Consider the following 24,756-nt stretch of genomic DNA (forward strand, 5'->3'; position numbering starts at 1 on the left):
CTTGCTTGATAAAGGGGTCTTGCTTGGCTGGGTTGCCTTTTTATCTCCCATATTAATTAGCACTTCCTACATTTAGCACTCAACAAATGTTTACTGAACCTGAATTTGAATTAATCCCATTAGTCTTTTCAATGAAGACCCAGGAAAACTTTCACTTAATGTCACAAGAGAAAATTTTTGTGCCATTATGAAAATGTTAGTGAATATTAATGTGCCAGTTATCTCAGTTGTAGGCATAAAATTGCATTAAATTCATGTATCAGCTTCCTAAAAGGCAGCGTTGCCTAGCACAGATGAAGTAAAGAAACCTTATTGTTCAGTCCCTGATATAACACCTAGGTGTGTCCTTGAGCAAGTTTTTCACTGAGGTTCAGTTTCCTCATTAGTATGATGAAGAAAATGCTGCTGACTCGAAGGATCAGAAGTGAGCACATCAGCAAAGCCAGCTTGGAAAAGTTGTATTCAAGATTAGAGATGAGTTGGGTATGATAAATGCCAACCAGGTATACAGATAGAGATCTATTTATCCATTTATCTATCTATATTTATATATATGCATATCTATCTATCTAAAAAGATCTAGATATATATGCAAATATATAAATTTATAATTTATTTACCCAGAAAGGAGGTCTTTTCTATTTTTCACAAAAGCACCATATGTGCTAGTGGTATCTGTAAAAACAAACAAAAACAAAACAAAACAAGCACTGCTATGAATATGACTATTAAGTGCACCAGTATTCTACCCAGCTTGCTTGTATTTTGCCAGTCCAAATAGACAGTGCAGCATGTATATAGTAAAAAACAAACAAACCAACAAAAAACCTCATATATATTTCGTCTAAATTTGGGTTATATTACACTGAGGCCCCTGAGCTATATTATCAATAGTCACTATTCAATTATATTATGTATGCCTTTTACTACGCCAGAATATGTTGATTTTTAGAAACACATCAGTGTTTTCTTAGGTGTGAAAATACAACATCCATTTTGGAATTTGTTTTTTCAAAATCAGACAAATGGAAGCAAAGGTCCAAACTATACTTTTGACAAATGAGTTAGGGTACATGATTCTTTACAGTGAATTTACCTTTTAGGCCAGGGTAACACAGATGTTTAAATTTTGTAGATGGTAACTTGAGACACTTTCTAACTGATACAAGAACAGTGGCCCTATAATCCACCCCAGCCCCCTGTGAAGGCAGCTGGCTTCAATGATTCTATTCGCACTAATATTAAAAACCAAAGTTGATTAGAACTCAAAATGGGTCCTTTTGATGCCCTCATTGGAGAGCATCAAAGTAGCTTGAAATCTTCACCTAATTGAACAAAAAGCATTCTTACTGAACTGTCTTGAGTGTATGTTAAAAGAGCTAAGAGTTTGCTCAAAAGGAATTATAAGTGGTCATTTTTCAAAGAAGAGTTCCCACTCACAGACATATATACAACCTGGAATCTGCCTTTGCTGAAAATAGGGAACTCGGTGCAATTTGCTACACAATATTTCCTTCCCATGCAACAGCAAACATATCTGCCTAACTTGCTAAAATGTCTATACCGCAAATTAACATTAAACCATTAAGTTAGCTTGAGCCAGTAGAAATAGAATCTTTATTTCCTATGCTTGAAATAAAAATATTTCCATTAAGATGCACGAAAATTCTGTCTTTTCCTATAGGAGTTGCAAAAAAGAAGGCAAATCTCCTGCCTCCACTTTAAGCTCTCTACCAAACTTATTACATTTACATTTTAGTTCTGGCCTTTGGCCCTGGAGTTCTGGGAGTTTTGTCTATGTCTTATGCATAACACATTTATAAAGACATGAATTTTTTGTTGTTAAATATATTTCACCTCCGTCATCTCTTCCCTCTCTCAAAATTAACTTTTTGATCACCTGATCAACTGCTCAATAATTAACAGTTCTCAGGGCTGAGGAATAGAGAAAATAGGGAGAGGCTACAAACTTTTAATTATAAGAAGAATATATAAGGAAGGATCTAATGGATAGCATGATGGCTATAGTTAATAATACTGAATTGTATTATTGAAATTTGCTAAGAGAGTAGATTTTAAGCATTCTCACCCACCCCAAAAAAAAACAAGGAAAATGTATGAAGTGATGGATATGTTAATTAACTCAATCATGGGAATCCTTTCACAATGTAAACATATCAAACATCAAATCATCATGTTGTGCACTTTAAATATATAACGATTTTATTTGTCAATTATAACTTAATAAAGCTGGAAAAATAATAATTAATATCTGTCAATTCATCTCTGCCTCTCACAGGTCATCAGGGAAATAAAGGCAGATTTTTCTCATGTCACAAGTCTATAACTGGCCTCTGTTCCTTTCTTCTGTGATCTAAAGGACCAGAGCTTATCCCACTCCCCCATCCTTTCCTTACTAGTCTTAGAGGAAAGGCAAATCAGAACAAAGCTCCCTTTCTCTGTCCTAAATTTTGCTTTCACTCTCCTTATTTAGATTATAATGCCCTGGAGCCCAAAGGAGTTATTCTTAACTAAAGTGTTCCAGCAAGAACTGAAAACCTGGAGGGTTGGATGGAGGGAATACCACTTCTCTAGTTTAGCAAATAAACTCTGTTGAGCCCCACAAATATCAGGATCTGACTGCTTATCCCAAGTGTTCTCCATATTTCTATAATTTCTTCATTTCCATCTCCCTCCAAAATCCTTGCCCATGGTAGTGAGACCTCACTGCAATGTAAGACATGTTTAAAGCTAACTCTGACTAGCTGTGCTCATTCCCTTATATCCAGTACACCTTAGCCCAAAGAGAGAGACTCCTCCAAATAATCTCATTCCCTGTCCAGCACACTGAGGACTCGAGGTGACTGCATTGTCTGAGATGGCTATAAGGAGCTTACTCCAGTCCCTCCTTATGGCACCCATGACACTTGTACCAGCCCATTCCAAAATCTTTACCTTTGTGAAGTTTCTTATTGTCTTCTGAATGTGAGATGTTTGAAATACTTGAAATGAATTGGATTTTCTGCAAAAAAATTAGAAAGAATGGAAATATACTAATTTTTTTTGCCCACACCAGTGGCATGTAGAAGTTCTCAGGCCAGGGATCAAACCCCCACCACAGCAGTGACCCAAGCCACAGTAGTAACAGTGCCAGATCCTTAACCCACTGAGCCACCAGGGAATTCCCTAAACAATTTTTTTTTAATTGTGATATTATGGGTGATCTTTTTTTTTTTTTTTTGGTTACTTTACATTTTTTCTAAATTTCTCAATCTTAGTCACAGGGATATTCATTTCTTTGATAACATTAAAAATGAAGTTAAAAAACTTAATAATGGACAAATCTAAATGTTTGTGTGTGTACATATATATATATATATATATATATGTATATGCACACACAGTATACATATACTCCTCTGATCTAAATAAAGGTAATTAATAATGGCTTCACAGGGAAACAATGAGACAGGTTTTTATATTATAACATTTTCTGAAAAGGATCTGGCAAGTTTGTCATGTATGTATTAAATACAGAAGAAATTTAGTAAAATTTAATTTAGTAAAAAGCTAACAATTCTTTATTTTCATGATTTCATGCCTAATTCTGAGTTTAAGAAAAAATCAGAAAAATTAATTCTTAACTGTTAAGATTTTCTTTAAGCAATGGAGAGTAGATTAAAATTAGACTGTTGCCTGGGCTACATTTGTCTTTACTCTTATCAAAGTAATCATTACTTTTCAGATTCACTTTGGAAACAATGAAGTAGGAATAGAAAAGGAGTAGTTACTGAGTATATACTATGGGCGAGACATTATCTGTTCAGATATTTACACATTATTTTCATTGATTTTACTAAGAATCCCATGAGTGTTATCCTTACTTTACAGCTGAGTAAAGAGAAGCTTAGAAAGATTTAGTAGGGTTATGTAACTAGTAAATAGAAGTGACAAGATTCAAAACAGATTGTTCTGATCAAAAGTCTTTCCTGGAAATCAAAATGAAAGCAAATAGTATATAAATAGTCATTTACTTTGAGATTAGAATCAAGATGAGATAGAGGTCACAATACATTTTTGCCTTGGTAGTATTTTGAATTAAGTGCTTTCAGGAGAATACTGCCTCATTACATGTGCACCCTTTAATTTTCAAATTTAGCAAGGACAGTAATGATAAGAGAAATAAATATACTTTTAGTTTTTACTACCTTCCAGGCACTCTCCTAGGCACTTTAAATGAATTAACCCATTGAATCCTCATAGCAGCAACATCAGATAAGTACTATTATTATTTATACTTAAGGAAAAATTGTGAGATTGTGGAATATACAAGGTGGCTTTCAGATTAAGGGGTCAGAAAACTGTGCTTACAAAACAACTTGAACTCCATGAGAAAAGATATTGCAAAGATTTGAATCAGCTACAAATCAACTATTTCAAGTTTCAAGGATGAGGGAATACATCCAGTAGTACAAAAGAAATCTGAGAAGTAATCTATGAGATAATTGATCACTAAAATGTTATACACATTTAAGACTGACAACCTTTAACATTTTCATTGTTGTTTATTGACCACTGGGTGTCTTTCTAGAGATCAGCAGCATTTGGTACTTTTGTGTCTATAAACACTCCAAAAGCCAATTAGCCTTCAAAGATGACCACTCTGTTAAATTTGCAAATGTCTTGAGGTAGGATGTTTTATTCTTTCTCTTAGGAGATAGTTCAAGGAGTGCTTTTATGGCTGTAATTGTGGCATTGGGGCCTGTGAGGTATGTTAATCCTTATAATAGACTCATTCAACATGTTTTAATTTGGAAGGGAGTGGAACTGCAATTAGAGAGCCCAGAAATTAACCCATTAGAACATTACCTTATGCCAAACACAAAAATAAACTCAAAATGGATTAAAGACTTAAACATAAGACTTGAAACCATAAAACTCCTAAAAGAAAACATTGGTGGCAAAGTTGCCTCTGTGGCACAGTAGGTTAAGGATCTGGCATTGTTGCAGCTGTGGCAGGGACTTCCATATGCTGCATGTGTGGGAAAAAAAAGAAAGGAAAGAAAAAAATGAGAAAAACATAGATAGTAAGTGCCTTGACATAGGTCTTGGTGATGACTTCTTGAATCTAACTCCAAAAGTAAAAGTAATAAAAGAAAAGATAAACAAGTGGATTGCATCAAATTAAAAAGCTCCTGCACAGCAAAAGAAACAACCAACTAAATAAAAAGGCAATCTACTAAATGGAAGAAAATATTTATAAATCATTTATCTGATAAGGGGTTAGTATTCAAAATACATAAAGAGTTTATACAACTCAAAAACCCAGCCAAAAAAAAATTCAATTAAAAATTGGGCAGAAAATCTGAACAGATATTTTCCCAAAAAAGACATATAGATGCCCAACAGGTACATGAAATGACACTCAATATTATTAATTATTAGGGAAATGCAAATCAAAACCATAATGAGTTGGCACCTCACATTTGTCAGAATGGCTATTATCAAAAAGTATAATAAAAATAAACAGCATTAACAAAAATGCGGAAAAAAGGGAACACGTGTCTATTGGTGGGAATATAAATTGATGCAGCAACTATGGAAAATGGTTTGAAGTTCCTCAAAAAAATTAAAAATAGATCTACCATATGATTCAGCAATGTATATTGCTGATCATCTGAAAATGAAAACACTAACTTGAAAAGACATATGCACCCCCATGTTCACTGCAGCACTATAGGCACACCTTGGAGATACTGTGAGTTTGGTTCTATACCACTGAAATTAAGTTGAGTCACACAAATTTTTTTGTGTTCCAGTAAATATAAAAAAAATTTTTTACACTATACTGTAGTCTACCAAGTGCAATAGCATTATGTCTAGAAAAACAATATACATATCTTAATTAAAAATATTTTCTTGTTAAAAAAATGCTAACCATTATTGCCTTCTGCAAGTCACAATCTTTTTGTTGGTGGAGGGTCCTGCCTCAATGTTAGTGGCTGCTGATTGATCAAGGTCGTGGTTCCTGAAGGTTGGAGTGGCTGTGGTAATTTCATATCAGACAACTATAAGTTTGGTACATCAATTGACTCTTCCCTTCACAGATGATTTCTCTGTAGCATGCAATGCTTGATAAGCATTTTATCCACAGTAGATCTTCTTTAAATATTGGAGACAAGACTCTCAAACCCTTCCATTACTTTATGAATTAAGTTTATGTAATATTATAAATCCTTTGTTGTCATTTCAATAATCTTACAGTATCTTCCCCAGAAGTAGATTCCATCTCAGGAAACCACTTTCTTTGTTCATCTATAAGAAGCAACTTCTCATCTGTGAAAGGTTTATCATGAGATTGCAAAAATCCAGTCTCATTTTCAGGTTCCACTTACAACTCTATTTCTTTTGCTACTTTCAACACATCTGCAGTTACTTACTCCTCTGAGGTCTTGAACCCCTCAAAATCATCCAAACTCCTGTTAATATTGATATTTTAACTTCTTCCCATGAATCATAAATGTTCTTAATGGCATCTAGAAAGGTGAGTCTTCTTCAGAAGGTTTGCAATTGACTGCCCAGTTTTATCTGAGGAATTATTATAGATAGTAGCTAAAGCCTTACAAAATATATTTCTTAAATAATAAGACTTAAAAAGTCAAAATTACCCTTTGATCCATTGGCTGAAAAAGGAACGTTGGGTTGCCGGCATGAAAACAACATTAATCTCGCTGTTTATCCACATCAGAGCTCCTGGGCAACCAGATCCATTATCAATAAGCAGTCGTATTTTGAAAAGAATCTATTTTTCTGAGCAGTAGTTCTCAAGAGTGGGCTTAAAATATTCAGCAAACCATGCTATAAACAGATGTGTATCCAGGCTTTGTTGTTCCATATCTAGAGCACAGGCAGAGTCCACTTACCATAAATCTTAAGGGCCCTAGGATTTTTTGGAATGGCAAATTGCATTGACTTCAACTTAAAATCACCAGTTGCTTTTGCCACTAACATGAGTGTCAGCCTGTCCTTTGAAGCACTGAGGCCAGGCATTCACTTCTCCTCTCTAACTATGAAAATCCTGGAGACATCTGCTTCTAATAGATGGTTATTTTGTCTATACTGAAAGATCTGCTGTTACGTGTAGCCACCTGATTATCTTAACTAGAGCTCCTGGATTACTTCATGTAGCTGCTATATCAGCACTTGTTACTTGATCCTGTACTTTTATGTTATGAAGATTACTTATTTCCTTAAGCCTTATGGACCAACCTCTTCTGCTTCAAACTTTTCTTCTGCAGCTTCCTTACCTCTCTCAGCCTTCATAAAATTTAAGACATTTCATGCCTTACTCTGGATTAGGTTTGAACTTCAGGGAACTTTGTGCTGGTTTGATCCTCTATCTAGATCACTAAAACTTTCTCATCAGCAAAAACATTGTTTTGCTTTCTTATCAATAGTCTGTTCACTGGAGTAACACTTTTAATCCCCTTCAAGAACTTCGCCTTCACATTCACAGCCTAAGTAAGTGGTCAAGTTCCCTGGTGGCCTAGCAGTCAAGGTTTTGGCATTGTGTTGTCACTGCTGTGGCTTGTTGTCATTGCTATGGCTCAGGTTTGATCCCTAGCCTGAGAACTTCCACATGCCATGGGAACAGCCACAAAAACAAAAACAAACAAAACTTGACTAATGGGTAGGCCTAGCTACATATCTCAGCTTACAACATGACTTCCTCACTTAGTTTAATTATTTCTAACTTGTGATTTAAGGTGAGAAATATGAGACTCTTCCTTTCCGTTGAACATGTAGAAGACATAGTAGAGTTATTAATTGGTGTAATTTCAATACTGTTGTGTCTCAAGGAATAGAGAGACCAGAGAAGAGGGAGAGAGATGGGGTAACAGCCAATTGGTAGAGCAGTCAGAACACAATATTTACTGAGTTTCCTGTCTTATATGGCACCAGTTCGTGGTGCATCAAAACAATTACAATAGTAACATCAAAAATCACTCACTGACCACAGATCATATATAAATATAATAATAATATAGCAACATGGGATCCAAGCCCATCTGCAACCCACACCACACATCACAGCAACACTGGATCCTTAACCCACTGAGAGAGGCCAGGGATTGAACCCACAACCTCGTGGTTCCTAGTCAGATTTGTTTCTGCTGCACACAACGGGAACTCCGAAAGTTTTTATATTAATTAAGTATCCTAATTAAAATATCCATCAAAATTTGTGGTAATATAACAAAAACATTATAATGCAATTTTTACAATTTTATTGAGAAAAAAATTGACATATATCACTGTATAAGTTTAAGGTATATAGCATGATGGTTTGCTTTATATATATGATGAAATGATTACCGAGGTAGGTTTAATTAATATCTATCTTCTCATACAGGCACAATGAAAGGAAAAGAAAAATTTATCCTTATGATGAGAACTCTTAGGATCTACTCTCTTAACAACTTTCATATAGCTGTATTAACTATAGTCACCATGATGTATTTTATATTCTTAGTGATTACTTATCTTATAACTGGAAGTTTGTACCTTTTGATGACAGTCTTCAAATTCTCCCTCCACTCACCTCCCATCTCTGGTGACCAAAAATCTGACCTCATTTTCTACGAGTTTGGCATTTTTTTTTTTTTTTTTGGTTTGAGATTCCACATATAAATGAAATCTTACAATATGTGTCTTTCTCTGTCTTATTTCACTTAGCATAATATACTTTAGCTCTATCCATGATACACGAATGGCAGAACTTCCTCCCTTTTTAAAAGAATGAGTAATATTCCACTACATATATATATATATATATATATATAATATATATATATATAATTATATTATATACAACTTCTTTTTTTCTTTTTATGGCTGCCCCTGCAGCATGTGGAAGTTCCCAGGCTAGAGGTCAAATCAGACCTACAGCTGCCTGCCTATGCCACAGCCACAGAAACACCAGATCTGAGCCATATCTGAGACCTATGGTGCAGTTTATGGCAATGCCAGATCCTTAACTACTGAGTTAGGCCAGGGATTGAACCTGCATACCCAAAGACACTATGTTCGGTTCTTAACCTGCTGAGCCACAATAGGAACTCTACCATAACTTCTTTATTGATTCATCCATCAATAGATACTTGTTTCCATGTTATGGCTATTATAAATAACATTTCTATGAACAGAGGGGTGCAGAAATCTTTCTAAGTTAATGGTTTTGTTTCAGTTGGAGACATTCCAGAGTGGAATAGCTAGATCATATGGCAGTTATGTCTTTAATTTTTTGAGGAACTTCCATTCTGTTTTCCGTAATAGCTATGACCAATTCCACCAACAGTACATAAGTTTTTTTCTCCACATCCATTTATCTTGTCTTTTTAATGATGGCCATTCTAATAGGCATGAGGGGATATCTCTTTGTGGTTTTAATTTGCATTTCTCTAATAACTAGTGATGTTGAGTATCATTTCATGTACTTGTTGGCCATTTATACATCTTTTTAGGAAAAATGTCTACTCTGGTCCTTAGCCCATTTTTAAAATTGGATTACTTGGTTTTGTTTTTGGTTTTTGTTTTGTTTTGCTTTTTTTTTTTTTTTTTTTTTTTTTACTATTGAGTTGCATGAATTCTTTAAACACCTTGGATATTAACCTCTTATCAGATACAAAGTTTGTAAATATTTTCTCTCATTCCATAGGATTTTTTCACTTTGTTAACAGTTTATTTTGCTATTAAGAAGCTTTTTAGTTTGATGTAGTCCCAATTGTTTGTTTTGTTGCTTGTGCTTTAGGTGTGATTTCCAAAAAATCATTACAATACCCATGTCAAGGAATTTCTTCCCATGTTTTCTTCTGTGAATTTCATAGTTTCAGGTCTTACATTTAAGTTGTTAATCCATTTCCAGTTGCTTTTTATAAGTGGTGTAAGATAAGGGTCAAGTTTCATGCTTTTACATATGAAAAGCCATTTTCCTAAGCAAAATTTATTGTCTTTTCTCCACTGAGTATTTTTGGGTCTCTTGCAAAAGACAAGTTGACTGTATATGCTCAAAGTCATTTCTGGGCTCTGAATTCTGACCCATTGGTTTATTTTTCTGTTTTTGTGGCAGTAGCACACTGTTTTAATTACCTCAAGTATATGGTATAGCTTAAGTTCAGGAAGTATGATATCTCCTGCTTTGTTCTTTCTCAAGATTTCTTTGGCTTCTCTTTTATGGTCCCACATAATTTTTAGGAATGTTTTTTCTTCTGTTAAAAATGCCCCTGGAATCTTCATAGGGATTGCATTGAATCTATAGATGGCTTTTGGTGGTACTAACATTTTAACAATATTAATTCTCCTTATCTGTGAACACAGGATACCTTTCCATTTATTTGCATCTTCTTCAATTTTTTTTTTATCAATGTCTTGTGTCTTATAGAGTAGAGATCATTCACCTACTTGGTTAGATTTATTCTTAAGTATTTTACTATTTTTGATGCTGTTGTAAATGTAAATTCACTGCTACTATATAGAAACACTACTGATTTTAAATGTTAATTTTATATCCTGCAACCTTACTGAATTCATTGATTAGTTCTAATAGTTTTTTAGTTTTTTGGTTGAGTATGTAAGGTTGTCTATGTACAAAATGATGTCATCTGCAAATAGAGACAATTTTACTTCTTCTTTTCCAATTCTGATGCCTTTTATTTCTTTTTCTTGCTTGATTGCTCTAGCTAGGACTTCCAGCACCATGATGAATAGGAGTGCTAAGAGTGGGATATATGTAGATAAAACTCACTTCTGGGAAGATGTAGGAGCCCACAATGCCCTCAAGAGAAGGATGTAAGTTTCCCATCATTGTGCCCACAGATGCATAGACCTTTCTTTCCTCCCTGGCAGCTGGAAAGCCTAAGAACTTGGCCTGATTCTAAGAAGACTCAGGAGTAAGTGAAGAAAAAAATATAGCTGAGGAGAACAAGTAACCAACAAACAATCAAGGACACCCAGAGGTAATTCTCAGGGAAATAGAACTTTTAGAAGAGACAAATGGCAACTTTAACAAAAACTAGATAGAAACAAAAATTCAAGGAGACTTTACTATAACATAGATAAGATTTGTCTAGTATGCCTCCCAAAAACATTCATATATCAACTAAAAGTGAGCATCATCATTCACTGAGAACCAAATAAGCAGTATAGGAAATCAAACATAAGAAAAATATTAAAACAGAGCAGAAATACAAAATAATTAAAACAAAAATTGTAGACCTTCTCCCAAGAAGAATATATCTGAAACTAAACTTTGTGTAAACTTCCATGATTTTTAGATGCCCCTAGAGCATGTCTGCGGACTCTATGGCACAAAGAAATGAAAATGAAAGATAGAAATCCAGTTTAAAGTATGACTTTAACTTATAAAGTTAAAAAAATCTAAGCATCAAGACATCTCTGATTACCTGAAAGCTTTCTCCAAGCTATTGGTGTGCTCTTATTGAGACCCTCATATCTATTTTTTTTTTTTTTTATGGTGATGCCCAACAATGGTGGGGGTTGTACTTACTCTTGAGTCAATTACAATGGGGAAGTTTTTTTCCATCAGAGAGAGGATGTAGATAAACTTTCCTGTCTTTTCTTATAGGCTTCTGCTTTTTCACTGTTTTCCTACTGCTGACTTTCCAATCATCTCATCCCACATGGCAGTATCCAGAGCTGCCTTGGCCATTACAAAAGTCTTAGCAAGGAAAGGTCTGAGTCACCCTCCCACTTTGTGTCTGAATCACTTGTTCTCCAAAAATCTTCATCGTCTTTATTTCTAATATCATGGTTTTTCTACAAAAGCAAGTCAGCTTTATCTCAGCAGTGGCTTTTAAATATCTCATGTATCACCTATGCGACTGTCTTTAAAAAAGAAACCAAACAAAGCTAAAGTACAATAGAATTTCAATAGGCAAACCTTTGAAAAGCAGCTAATTTTTGTATAAAAACAGTAGACAATTTGGGTTCACACATTTCCCATTAACACCTTTGACTATGGCAAGTGATCTTTTAAAGGTCATGACAAGTGGGTTTTTGTTTTGCTTTGTTTATCCATAAATTTAATCACCAACTCAGGGAGGCTAGCATGGGGGGGGCTGAACCTCTTAACTCAGCTTAAGTTGGTTATGCCCAGACTTTACGGAAACACAAACCAACTTTTTTTTTTTTTTAAATTAGGAAGCTAGATAGGCTAAAGGCAACTCTTATTTTGCCAAATAACCACCTTAAAAAAAAAAAAAAAGATAACTACCACCTGCCATCTCCATAATTTTCAAATTAAATGTCCATAAACTGAATTTGAAAGTGCATTATCTCTCTCTAAAAAAGAGAGACAGTTATTTCTTCCTATTTTTCCACTTATGACTGGAAATTTTTTTAGCCTTACACCAATTACCAGAGCCGTGGTATGGCCACTGACTTGCCATCTAACCAAGCCCCCTGGCCCCTGCCTCTGTATTGCAAAGCACTCTGTTCTCTACAAATTGCCATGACATCAGAATGCTTGGAAAATATCACACCTGCATTCTTTTGAGGGAAAGGGCAACTGAGCAAAATAAATCTTTTAGAAATGTCGAAAAAACTTAAAAGGAGATGTGATATACAAGAAATGGAAGTAACTGTGAAAATGTTTTAAGCATCACTGCCAAATGTGAAGGGTCTTATATACAAAATGAGTGCCCTACCTAGGATTAATATTTCCCATTTTATTAATAATGTGAATTCTAAGAGATGATTGTCATTAATTCTTGATAACGACTTAAGTGGTCATACATATATGAGATTAATATTTTAACACATATAAAAGATTTTAAAGTCAAATGACAAAAAGAAGGAATTTCATTAATATCAGATCATTTGGCATTCTCTAAATTTTTATAGGAAAGGCTGCTCTCCATTCTTTTTATTTGTCTTTTTTTTTTTTTTTTTTTTTTTTTTTTTTTAGGGCTGCACCCACAGCATATGGAAGTTCCCAGCCTAGGGGTCAAATCAGAGCTACAGCTGCCAGCCTACATCACAGCCATGTGAACCCGAGGTCCGAATAGCATCTGTGACCTACACCACAGCTCACAGCAATGCCAGATCCCCAACCCACTGAGGGAGGCCATGGATGGAACCCATGTTCTCTTGTATACTACTCAGATTCACTTCCGGTGCGCCAAAACAGGAACTCCACCATTCATTTCTCTTAACATACGTTCCAACTTAGCAGTATTTTACATGCAATGCTGTTTTTATTTTTGTTTTCTAAATATTCATCTATTTACTATGTGTGGTCTCCTGAGTCCAATAAATAAATTTATGTTCTTCATACCAGTATCCAAGAATGGAAACTAATTAATGTCAAATATATTATACTTAAAAGACTCCTTTTTTTGCAAATTTTAGTTACAACTTCTAGCAAGAGGCCAAAGTTCAACACTGAGTAAGAAAATAAACTGCTATTTATACTGAAAATTCTCAAAATACAGATCTAATAAAAACTAATTTCCTCACACACATTTATCTTATTTATGAATTAAGCTAGGAAGAACATCCTGAATGGGTTTTCAAGAATGAGGTGTATCACATTAGTCATACCATTTCATAAACTTTTTTGAATGGGAAAAAGAGTTTTAAAGTCCTATACAAATACCAGCAGCGTGAATGACATAACATTTCAATCAATATGCCTAACATTGAAAGTTATCTGATACTATGCTAGTCACAAATTCACCTAGAACATAAAACTACAACAAACTTACAATACCGATTATAAACATATTTTCAGAAAAGATGACAATTGAGAAATGTTATAATTTATTTTGAATTATAGAATGTTTTTAAAAAGGTATATTGAGATAAAACATAGAAGGTCAAATGAATCATCTGCCTTCTGGCAAGACTCAGCCACCACATGCGTTATTTTAATCAATACAGTACACAGGGTTTAAGCGGTGGGTGTTTTTCACTTTATCCTCTATCCAACCTTTTGCTATAAGTATAATCAGTTCAGTTTTACAGATGGGATGACTGTGTTACCAAATGGTTAAGTAATGCTTCAAATTCATACTGAGTTTTCTGTGTCTCATTTGTCCTTTATTATTTATTTTCTTTGTATTTCACTGAATAATTCTATAGAGATTTGTAATTAAAGTCATATCCATGTGGCACAGTTGAGATGCAAACTCTGACTTCAAATCCAGGTGCTTTTCATTGGACCTCTCAGCCTCCAAGTATGGTTTCATAACTATGCACTAAACCAGAAAGGACATCTCATTTTCTAAGTTTACCAACAAAGTCATTAAATTTTAACTTCATCCAACATAAGTTAAAATGAAAAACAGCATGCAGTGGAAAAATTCAGAGTATTTAAAGTTAGAAAAAATCTGTATTCTAATATTTTACCCAACACCTATTAGGTAAAAAATTTACAAAAAATCATTTGTCCTTCTCTTTTGAAAAGTGACAGTAATAATTATAATAATAATTGCTAATGTTTCTACTTCTCAGTACTGTTTGGAGAAACAAAAGATATATAGTATTCTGTGCAAAGTGCAAAAAATATGTGCACAAAATTAATTCATTTGCATAATTTATTCATAGAATCTCTCTCTCTCTGAATATGAAAACATTCAAAATTTTAGTAGTATTACTCTCAAAACCATTTCAAAAAAGCCCTGGTCTGAAATACTAGTTACAGTATCGGATTTATTTTAAATTAAAGTGAATAATTTAAATTCACTTAGTATGTGTTCATCATAGAATATACAACTAAAGGGCAATATTCATATAACATACACACAGAGTATATGAAGTGGTCAGCTATTTTTTTCTGAGCATCCATTATGTGTTATGCACCAGCTTGATAATGGTGCTAGATTATACAGGTAACATTTTGACTTTGCAAAGATCATAAAATTCTGCTTCTAACATTGATAAAATAGTAATTTAGTGGATAAATCAAGGAAATGCCTAACTCTAATATAAGGTGAAAAGTGCTAAAGTGATTACATTCAATGGAAACTTCATTGATTTGATCCAATTTTCAATATATCTTCATTTCATATTTTTATATAATTCTTTCTGATCCTTCAGGGAACATTATCTCTCTAACTGCTAGTAACTGATTCCTAAATAAACCGTGTGTATGCAAATTAATCAAAAATTCTTTGCAATAAACATCTCCAAACAGAAGCTAACATTATTTGGCACAACCTACAACAAGTGACATAGAGAGCAAGTTTCCTAGCAGCAAGGTGATTTTAAATGGTTCAGGGTCATTAGACTCCTGTTCTGTTTCCTTCTGCATTTCCCACACTGTAAATCCTGTAGGCCACACCTGTTAGATCTCAGAGTCAACAATTCTCTGAAGCATTTATGTATCCAGGGCTGCAAAATGACCTGAAAGGCAAAGCAACACTTTCAACAGAACTAGATGCTTCCTGCAGCTAATAAGTAAATAAAACTTCATACAGTGACCACCACCTTGAGGGCACACAACAAAAGCTAGGACATTCTGCAAGGCAAACATCCATTCAAACCTGGGAGATTTCCAGAGCAGATTTGCAATAGTCTTCCATCATATACAAAGGTCAGAAAAATAAAGACTTAAAATTGGAATGTTTTTTATTCAATTTAGTTGCCATTTGACCACAGAGCATTTGTGATCTGTTTGTATGAGAAAATTGAAAAAATAAATCATGATTCTTTCTCTTAATGGCTGTTTTCATTGGCCAGCACTCAGCAATATGACTCAAGGCCCATATCGAATTTCATTTTAGGGCAACTGCATTTATCATGATACCAAAGGCAGGTACCACTGCCTTTTGGTTTTGAAACAAAAGAAATATCACTAGTTCAATGGGACTTGTTTTATATTGGTGCATGGACGGGGGGAAATCACAATAGTGTACTATTCTACAAAAGATGCTTCTATCAAGATCTTTCAACTACTAGTAAATATTTGGTAAAATATTTGGCCAGATATAGCTGGTAGTTTCAAAAATATACTAATTTATTCAGTATCAATATTTGTTATGCATCAGGCTGATCACTATAAACCAAAGCCATCTGATAAAGGAAAACATTCAACTGAAACACTAGAGTGAAAAATTCATTGATTTTATTCTGCTTTGAAAGTTTATATTTTGGAAGTACTCATTCATCAATACATACTGAATGCCTACTCTATGCAACACATTGTGTTAAGTGTAAGAAATATTAAAGTGAACAAGGCAAAAATGCCAGCCCTCATAGTCTGGACTGTACAGAATATTGAGAAGACAGGCATGAACAGTTATCACATAAAATGCTCAATAACATGGGTGGTTAATGGGACTGATATGGATAAAATATTAAACAGAACCATTTTTTTTCTGTAGCCTTGGTCCTTTTTGGGGCTCAGGTTGAGGGTTTCCAGGTTGGTGCTTGACCTCTCCTAAGCAAAAATAAATTCTAGTGAGGAGTAGAGACTGAATTCTTGTATTTGGGATCTAGAATCTCCACTTAGTGTGTTACGTGAAGCAGTAACTTCAGCTTTCAGGACTCAACTTACATATCAAAATTAGAAAAGAATAGTACCTATCTCTACTGGGTAGTCATGGACATAAAATGACACAATGTATAAGAAAATGCACTGCAAGAAAATAGACCGCCAAGTGATATACAACTGTTATTTGTTGTTGTTGTTATTAATGAATCCTCTGGGCCAGATAAACCCTTTATAAAAAAGTAAGCCATCTTAAGGGGAAAAAAGCCATAAATCTTGTAAAACAGAACTTCCTGCCTGCCTTCCCATGAGAAAACTATCTGAACACAGTTTCAATTTATTCCTAACCATGTAAAAGCAAATAGACTAGACCCAATTCAAAATTATGAAACTGGAGAAGCATCTATCCCAGGCCTTGTCTTCTTGACTTGGGACAAGTTTCTCATCTCTCTGAGTATCAATCTCTGTACCTGGAAAGTGGGAATAAAAACACTGTACAGAGAACTAGAGAGTTGTAGAGACACCAAATGAAATGGAGTGTGTAAAAGCATGATGACCTGTGCCAAGTTCATAGTAGGTCCTCTATAAATGTTAATCAGTTCCATCACCAGAACAATGAGTATCAAAATTACCATTAACTCTAGTTTAATTAACAAATTACTCTTTACTATTGATGAGTTTTGCACATCAACTCAATTGGCATTTGCATTTTGACACTTTTATTTCTAATTATGTATAATTTGCTCCCTGTTAAAGAAATTTCAGGCATCAGCAAGCAGATCAGGAGCTACTTTGCCAACACAGAAAGTCTACTAGAAGGCTGCTTCTGAAGTCATACTTCTTTATTTCTTTTTTTTTTTTTAATTGTTATTTTTACTCTTGGGCATATATCCAGACAAAACTTTCCTTAAAAAAGAAACATCCACCCACATGTTCATTGCATCTCTATTCACAATAGCCAAGACATGGAAACAACCCAAATGTCCATGACAGACGATTGGATTAGGAAGAAGTTGTATAAATACACAGTGGAATACTACTAAGCCATAAAAAAGAACAAAATAATGCCATTCTTTATTTCTTTTAATGCAGTTTCCAGGAGAACATATCATGATAGAAATACTCAGATGGGACCTATGTGCTTGCTGGAGGTTCATTTGTAGATGTAATTACAGCATAGGAGTGACTCTGTCATCACTCCTGACTCTCCTAGGACTTAGAATCCTGTGTCCTTCCACAGCTCTTTTCCTTTCCCTAAAGCAGTCCCCCATCTCCTCATAGCTAAACCTCATTTTCCCTTCTTAGATCAAGACCCTCAGGTTTCTATTTCTGCATTTTAGTATATTTTACAATTTTTCCTTTGTTTTTCATCTTATAACCCTATGTTTCCAGGGTTCAGTTGAACATAACAGAAACCACTCTAATGAGGTTGAACAGAAAGGGATGTGTCACCAAGTACCACTTGGGGAGCAGGCTCTAGAGCAAACTTCCAGGCAACTCCCAGTCCTCAGACTCACACTCATCTTCTGTAAATGGGAAAGAGGCCCCAAGCAGCAGAAAGCTACAACTGCAAAGGCCAGCTGTCTATAGTATGACCATGCCATGAAATGGAGGCCTTGTCCCTTGCCTTCCTCCTTTCATAACACAGATCTGAATCCAAGTCTTGCCAGAATGCATGTGACTGGCAGAAACCAAACACATCGAGAAATCCACCCAGAAGGGAATCTTGGAAATGCAATGTTTTTTGCTTTCTGGACTCTGCAAAATAAGAACACTAGATAGGACTTAGAATATACTAAGACCATTCTAAATATCCACTGCAAACATTATAGAATATTTATGCATTCTATCTTTTTCTAACATTTTGGGGAGAGGAAGGATAAAAAAAAAACAATTTGCTACTAGAATTTATCTTACTTGTTAATAAAGTAGCATAATTAACAATCATAAACTTGAAGATAAAGACCTAGAGTCTCGGGCTTGCTGGACCACTGGTTAGTTTTTGGACTTGGGAAATCCATTGACTTTATAGAACCTTAGTTTTCTGCATATACAATGAGGATATTAGACTTAGTAATTACTGAGGAAGCATTATTTTTATAATGCTAATTATACTAATGTCTATACTATTATTAACTGGCATAAATAACTTTTTATATTTGATTAAAAGTGATACACAGGCTCTTAGTATTTTTATGAAAACAATGACATTCCAATTAATTCTAACTGGCCTGTCTACAGAGGCAGATAAAAATAAGCAGCATGTTTTCCCATGCTCAAGAGGTTTACAGACAGGACCCTTTGAAAAACCTTTATATTTTGTCCATCCCAGTCTCTCCAAGGTACTTTGTTAAACAATCAGTCCTTTTCTCTTTTATAACTACCTTCCAACTCCCACAGCAGATACTGAGATGCTAAGGGAATCATTTTACTGCATGTCATGGTGTTAGGGGAGCCAAGGAAGTGAGCAGGCCCTCTCAGCCTGATGTGTTCTTGCTGTAAGGTCATATGCCAACAGGCCCTCTGCAAAATGGGTTTCCACGGTAACTCCAGTTTTTCACCCTTTTGTATAGTCGCCCTTATGAATTCTTAAAGTACTGTAATAATATCTGCTTTAGTCAGCTTGGGCTACTGTAACAAAATACCATAAACTGGATGGCTTGAACAACAAACTTTTCTTCTTCATAGTTCTGAAAGCTGGAAAGTACAAGATCTCAAGTTGTCAAGAGATTTAATGTCTGGTGAGTACAGTTCCAGGTTTATAGACAGCCATCTTATCAATATATCCTCACATGGCAAAGAGCAGAGATTACCTCTTTCATGTCTCTTCTTAGAAGGGGACTAGTGTCATTTATGAGGGCTCCATCCTCATGATCTAAATGCTTCCCAAAGGTCTCATCATCCAATGCCATCACATTCGGTGTTAAGATTTCAAAATATGAATTTGGGGGGTGGGTCATAAATATTTAGTTCTTAACAGCACTCATTTTTCTCTTTCTATTAATACAGTATAAAAGTTTCAATGCCAATACAGTTTAAATAGGTTACATCAATATAAACAAATTGATTTATCCCTTAGATGGTTTTTAAAAAACAATATACCAAAACTCTCTTGATGCTGGCCCCACTTAAGTATACAACTCTGATCATTTGAAGGGAAATTGGATTATAGATATCAAAATACCATTTCTCAGTACATTCATTTAGATTATCTATTCCTTTGCATTCCCTCCAACGATCACTGCAAGCATGAATCCTAAATAAGTCTTTCAAGACAATGAAAACAAAGATGAAAGCAAGCAGCTCTCATCGGCAACAAATTTTTAGGGCTCATGAGATATGAAAAGTCAATGATCTTGCAGATGTACCTTTAGAATACACCAATTAAATTATCACAGTTAAACCATATTTAGAAGAAAATTCTTAACACTCTCAATAAACATTCTTTCTACTACTACTGTGAAAAGTGTTTACTTAAACTCTTAGAACAGTACTAGCCATGAAGTCTTCAGATTTTTTTAAAAATCAAAAACCTAAATTTTAACTAACTCTATACTATTCTAGATACCACTTTTCCAAAGCCAGCGAAATTAACTCCAGTTTGCAAATCAAAGCTTACTCTAGACACACTTTTTATTTTAAAAAATAATTGTAGTTTCGGAGTTCCCGTCGTGGCTCAGTGGTTGACGATCCGACTAGGAACCATGGGATTGCGGGTTCGATCCCTGGCCTTGCTTAGTGGGTTAAGGATCTGGCACTGCCATGAGCTGTGATGTGGGTCACAGACGTGGCTCGGATCCCGCGTTGCTGTGGCTATGGCATAGGCCGGCAGCTACAGCTCTGATTAGACCCCTAGCCTGGGAACCTCCATATGCCATGGGAGCGGCCCTAGAAAAGGCAAAAAGACAAAAAAAAATTAAAAATGATAATAATAATAATAATAATTGTAGTTTCAAATGTAGTTGAAAGAAATAATAGAGATTCCAAGTACACTTTATCCAGTTCCCCCAACAGTAACATCGTCAAAACTATAGCACCGTATCACAGCAAGGACCTGACGTTGATATAGTCAAAATGCAGGACCATTCCATCACCACAAGGATTCTTTCTCTGTTTCTTTCTCTTTCTCTCTTTCTTTCTTTCTTTCTTTCTTTTTCTTTCTCTCTCCCCTCTTTCTTTCTTTCTCTCTCTCTTTCTCTCTCTTTCTTTCTTTCTCTCTCTCTCTCTCTCTCATTCTAGGGCCACACCCAAGGAATATGGAGGTTCCCAGGCAAGCTAGGTGTCTAATCAGAGGTACATCTGCTGGCCTACACCACAGTCACAGCAACATGGGATCCGAGCTGTGTCTGCAACCTCACTACAGCTCATAGCAATGCTGGATTCCCCAGTCCACTGAGTAAGGCCAGGGATCGAACCTGCATTCTCATGGATACTAGTCAGATTCATTTCTGCTGTGCTACAACTGGAACTCCCTGTTACTCATTTATAGTAGCAATGACTTCTCTCTTCTACCTACCTTGCTGTCCTTAATAGCTGGCAAGCAATAATCAGTTATTTACTTCTATAATTTTGACATTCAAATGATACTATACAAATGTAATCATAGAGTATATAACTTCTGGCATTTGGATATCCATCATACAAATGGTACTTCCTGATATTCCATGGTAAGGATGCACCACAGTGTGTTCTGCGATTCATTTATTAAAGGACATGTAGATTGATTCCAGTTTGTGGGTATTACAAATAAAGTTACTATAAATATTTGTTGTGAACATATGTCTATTTCTCTGGGATAAATGTTGAGAAGTGTCATTGCTCCGTCATATAGTCATTGTATGCATAGCTTTTAAGAGACTATTATATTGTCTACCAGAGTGGCCATATCATTTTGTATAACCACCAACAATGTATATGTGAATGATTTTCTCCACATCCTCACCAGCATTTGGTACTGTCACTATTATTTATTTTAGCCATTCTAATAACTATATTTCATCATGGCTTAAATTTGCATTTCCATAATGGCTACTGATATTAAATAGCTTTTCATGTGCTTATTTGCCATCTGTATATCCTCTTTGGTGAGATGTCTCCTCATGTCTTTTGCCCATTTTCTAATTGAATTGTTTGTTTTTTAAGTGTTGAGATTTTTAGAGTTCATATATTCTGGATGAAGTCTTTTATCAGATAATTTATTGGCAAATATTTTCTCCAACCATGTCGCTTGTGTCTATCCTCTTTTTTTTTTTATTTTTATTTTTTGTCTTTTTGCCATTTCTTTTTTTCTTTTTTTTTCTTTCTTTTTTTTTTTTTTGTCTCTTTGCTATTTCTTTGGGCCGCTCCCGTGGCATATGGAGGTTCCCAGGCTAGGGGTCAAATCGGAGCTGTAGCCACTGGCCTACGCCAGAGCCACAGCAATGCGGGATCTGAGCCGCGTCTGTGACCTATATCACAGCTCACAGCGATGCCAGATCCTTAACCCACTGAGCGAGGCCAGGAATCAAACCCACATCCTCATGCATACTAGTTGGTTTCGTTAATTGCTGAAGCCATGACAGGAAGTCCTTGAATAATTTTGAATAATTTTAGAATAATTTTGCCTATATCTGTTTAAAGAAAAAAACCTTGATGGCGTTTTGATAAGAATTGTATCACATCTGTATATCAATTTGAGGAAAATTAACATCTTTCCTATGTTGTCTTCCAATCCATGGATATTTATTTAGATAATTTTTCTTTCACTACATTATAGTTTTAATCTTATAAGTCTTACATTTTAGATTTACATCTGTTTCATTTTTTTTGAGTGATTGTAAATCACATTGTATTTTTAATTTCTAGGTTCACAGTTTTATTGGCTGGCATGTAGAAATAAAAATAAATTGTTAACATTGATCCTATATCCTATGATCTTGCTGAAAGTTCTAGCAGGGTTTTTTTTGGAGGGACCCAGAGTTGCTTTTGGTTTGGTTTTGTAGATTCCATGGAATATTTTATGTAAACAATTATGTCATCAGAAAATAGGGACAGTACTCTTTTAAATTCCAATCTGCATGCCTTTTATTACTCTTTCTTTCCCTTTTTTCACTGGCTAACACTTCTAGTACTAACAGAGGTGAGAGTAGACATTTTTGCCTTATCCCTGATCTTAGGGGAAAGGCATTCACTTTTTAACCATTAAGTATGTTAGCTGTGGTATTTTGTGGATCTTCTTATTTGAACAAAAGACACTGTCTTTTTCTGTGGTGTAGGCCAGTGGCTACAGCTCCGACAGGACCCCTAGCCTGGGAACCTCCATATGCCATGGGTGCGGCCCTCAAAAGACAAAAAACATATATATCATATGAGCTGCTGTAATACATTGAATATAGGAGCAGATAGGAGGACCTAACTGCCTTTATTAAGTTAAACATTAAAGAGATTAGCAAAAATGTGAAACAAGGCTACTCTCTTTGTTTTAGAAACTATGGTTAATTATCTATAAAACATACCATGTTATTTTCAACGCATCAATAAATAAAGGCTTTAAGTTTTATCAGTTTATTTTTGATATGGTAATATCTATATAAATAACTCACATAAACACAAAGTCTTTGAGGTCCTCAATAAATTTTAAAAGTGTGAAGTGATCCTTAGAAGAAAAAGTTTAAGCGTCATTTGTATAGGGTGACAGAAATCTTTAAATTTTACTAGAGTTGGTGTTTAATTTCTGATATTTGTCCTGTATGTAGGAATGTCACTGGAGACATAATTTCTATAAATCTGTGTATGAATTACAGTTACAGTTATGACTTTTTTTCATGATTCTCATCAATTTGTCCTCAAAAGTCTGTGTTGTTGTTGTTGTTCTCTTTCAGCTAATGAAGGACAACACAACCAAAACCAAAAATTCACTTTTGCAAACTTTACATAGATATACATATATTCAACAAATATTGAATCATTGCTGCGCACTAGGTTTATGGTGGTAAAGAAAATAGAAATTTTTGCTTTCATAAACCACATCCTTTTTTTTTTTTTTTTTTTTGCCTTTTTAGAGCTGCACCCATGGCATATGGAAGTTCCCAGGCTAGCAGTCTAACCACAGCTATAGCCGTCGGCCTACACCAGAGCCACAGCAACACCAGATTCAAGCCGCACCTGTGACCTACACCACAGCTCATGGCAACGCCAGATCCTTAACCCACTGAGCAATGCCAGGGAGCGAACCCGTGACCTCATGGTTCCTAGTTGGATTCGTTAACCACTGCACCACGATGGGAACTCCATAAACCACATCTTCTAAAATGCAGGAAAATAATTTAAAAAAATATTGTGCCAGGTACAGTGCAGGGCAAATAGGCATGGGAATCTGAGCCGTTTATTCTGGGGTTAAGAATATCTGACTCTTCTGGAATTAAAGCCAGGAATAAAGGATATTTCTACTGACTGGGTACAAATATCAATGAGATTATATAGTCAATCACTGGATAAGAGTGTTTTCCTTCAGTTTTTCTCAATTTCTTCTTTGCTCTGCCTTGCATGGAACTCGTATGAAGCTTGGGACATTATTGTCAAGGTTTCTTCTTAAAAGTAGTAAAATCTGTGCCCCAGAGCATGTTACTGACAGAAGTCTCTTAGGGGAGTTTTTTTTTTTTTTTTTAAGACATTTATTTTAATCAGGAAGTTATCCATCAAATTTTCCTTATCCTCTGTTTTAATGATGATACAACAAACAGGCCCACATTTTTTAATAAGTAAAAATAGAAATCTTGTAAAGAATGTGTTTCCTGCTGACTGTGAGAAACAGGGTCCTAGGTGGCATGGTGGCCTAGTTTGTTTGCATTTAGCCTTGTCATGAGATAAGGAAAGCTACTGGAAATCACTCCCATCGCAGCCAACAAAGGCTAATGTCACAGCATGGAACCCCAGAAGAATCAGCATTGTGGCAAGCCAGGGTGTGCAGAAGGCCTCCTGCCTTAATAAGCAACAGCCTTAAACTACTGCATCAAATTTTTTTTTTAAAAATTCGCACATCTGTTAATATAATCATCTTTTTCTTTCTAGAATAGCCTCAGGAAAATCACATGATTCTTTCAATGATGATCTAGTCTGGTGGATAGTCCTATGTTTATAACATTACTCTGCAGACATCATCACTAAGCACTTGGATGTGCTCAACTGTCTGAGTGAGAAAATTTAAAGTGATAACAATTTGGCAAAATTCATGTAACAAGGAGAATGCTGTTAAAAACTGTTCCTGA

The 24,756-nt window shown here is 35.0% G+C and overlaps 1 long non-coding RNA gene across 16 annotated transcripts in view; it reads right to left on the minus strand.

Moving 5' to 3' along the window:
• Nucleotides 1–24,756, minus strand: part of LOC106505379 (uncharacterized) — a 916,097-nt gene that overhangs the window by 572,793 nt on the left and 318,548 nt on the right. The window contains exon 3 of one of the 16 annotated variants that reach the window (XR_014824128.1): nucleotides 2,956–3,022. The exons of the other annotated variants lie outside the window; for them this stretch is intronic. This is a non-coding gene — a long non-coding RNA (uncharacterized LOC106505379). The remainder of the gene's footprint in view (nucleotides 1–2,955; nucleotides 3,023–24,756) is intronic. 16 annotated transcript variants of the gene reach the window in all.

Source organism: Sus scrofa, chromosome 13 (genome assembly GCF_054392235.1).
Source record: "Sus scrofa isolate SSC_HxYL_T2T_F1_AM1 chromosome 13, Sscrofa_HxYL_maternal_Yorkshire_Landrace_v2.0, whole genome shotgun sequence".
Taxonomy (NCBI): domain Eukaryota; kingdom Metazoa; phylum Chordata; class Mammalia; order Artiodactyla; family Suidae; genus Sus; species Sus scrofa.